This window comes from Palaemon carinicauda, chromosome 4 (assembly GCF_036898095.1).
Source record: "Palaemon carinicauda isolate YSFRI2023 chromosome 4, ASM3689809v2, whole genome shotgun sequence".
Classification (NCBI taxonomy): domain Eukaryota; kingdom Metazoa; phylum Arthropoda; class Malacostraca; order Decapoda; family Palaemonidae; genus Palaemon; species Palaemon carinicauda.
Genome location: NC_090728.1, coordinates 29,269,055 through 29,270,929, shown reverse-complemented (window position 1 = coordinate 29,270,929; position 1,875 = coordinate 29,269,055). Strand labels below are relative to the sequence as shown.

Sequence of the window (1,875 nt, the reverse complement as noted above, 5' to 3'; positions counted from 1 at the left end):
CTGACTAGCAGGAGACATCAATGTTCATATTTAATTATATAATTTAATTATTAATTTTTAGAATAAAATTCCAGAAAATTAATACAAATGAAAAATGTCAACTTATATCATTTATATTTCATTTTGAATAAAAAAAAAAAACACAACCTATTGTAATTTACTTACTATATATAACCAACATTCCTAGACACTTTGACAAAATACAAATGATAAATTGCATAAAAACAATGCTACAACTACTGCTACCAAGTGTTCTACCCTTTTCGTAAGTTATTAGGAAACATATGGCAATAACAACTATATACACAAGTGGAAGCATACATGATATTGATACTCATATCAAAATAATCGAGAGTATGTTTTTCTTTCCTGGACTACATAAGGACACCAATAGCAAGATTCAATTTCACAACCGTTTCTATCATAAGTATTTTGGGGAGTTGGCCCAGGAAACAGATTCGATCCATCAAAAACTAGAATTGAATACTTTCAAGGAGTTTACGAAGCTCATGAATGATAACTGTTGCATTTACAGCTTGCGATTTGGTGGAAATGAAACATGTACAATATAATTGTCGGCCAATTGGGAAACTATAAGCCTTGCAACCCCATTCCCCTATTGACGCAAGGTAACATTTCTTTTCTCATGATCTACATGCCTGCGACTCGAATCCTAAAGGAAGTATTAGTTACAGTACTGTTAAGTGTAACATTTACTTTTGTGGTATCCCAAGGCGCAGGTACTCGTATTAACACAACACCATAACTTTGTAAACAACAATAAAGTAAGATGTAAAGAATAGATTGAAGTTCAGTAGAGAAGGACCGGCAGGAAACCTGGACCTCTTATATCCTTAATTAAAATCTGACAATTCCCACTAAACTTTATCGTTACTTTAAATGCCTTTCCAACGAAAAAACATAAAAACTCCTCACTCTCGCAAATCCCGTCAAAAAAAAGGCAAACCTTAAAGATAAACACACGAGGGGAATACAAAAACCGGTTCCTTGAAATTTTTCGACAAAAGGGGAGATCTTTAAATGACTACGGCGGAGTATTGATCCCCTGCAGATTACATCGGTAACTTACCTTTAGAGGGACGAAATATAATCAACCCCAAAGGTACAGGCCACCCAAAACGTCCTGCGCCGGATGGAATCGAGGTAGACTGTAGCATTTTCTGAAAAGTATGTACTAAATATAAAACAGTGTACGAGTAGGTTAAAAAAAAATGGAGCAAATAAAATTGTTCCTCTTTATTTTCATATTGTTAATTGTTCTATTTCAATGTTTTTCTTCTAGCCATTGCTGTCTGCCCTTTTGGGACTTGAGTCTTACATGCACTTTCGCTCATACCTATAACACCAAAACCTCGTATAAAAGTGATTTCGTTACATATATAACAAATTCGTTGAATTAAATAAAATCTGCTTCTACCAACAATTCATAAGAACTCAATATATTAATAGCCAATAATTCATTGATTTTCTATTTGTACCTGATTATTTTCCCAGACTAAATTATTTTAGCAAACCTCAAAATATTAAAAACCGAATAGGCTTTAAAAATTGAAGATGGCCAATTAACTGTTACTACTATCTTATGCTGAATAAAACATTGTTTCACAAAAAATACTTAAATGGGAACTTACGTTCGACAATAATAATAAATAATGGAAAGGAATTGTAGCAAATTAAAGAGAAAAAACAATCAGTTAGGATTTTTTAAAGTTCAAAGAATAAATTGCAACAGGGCATTGTTTTCTTAAAAACGACGAGCCTGTGTCCCATAGAAAACAAAATTACATGAAAATAGTTATTCACATAAAATGACAATTTAATTCAGGAACAGACCAAGCATCTGATATTGTGAAC

General features: G+C 32.5%; 1 long non-coding RNA gene across 1 annotated transcript in view; it reads right to left on the bottom strand.

Annotated features, from left to right (window-relative positions):
• Window positions 1-707: 707 nt before the first annotated feature.
• LOC137639017 (uncharacterized) overlaps window positions 708-1,875 on the bottom strand; it is a 31,587-nt gene continuing 30,419 nt past the window's right edge. Inside the window, exon 2 of the long non-coding RNA XR_011044210.1 lies at window positions 708-1,181. This is a non-coding gene — a long non-coding RNA (uncharacterized lncRNA). The remainder of the gene's footprint in view (window positions 1,182-1,875) is intronic.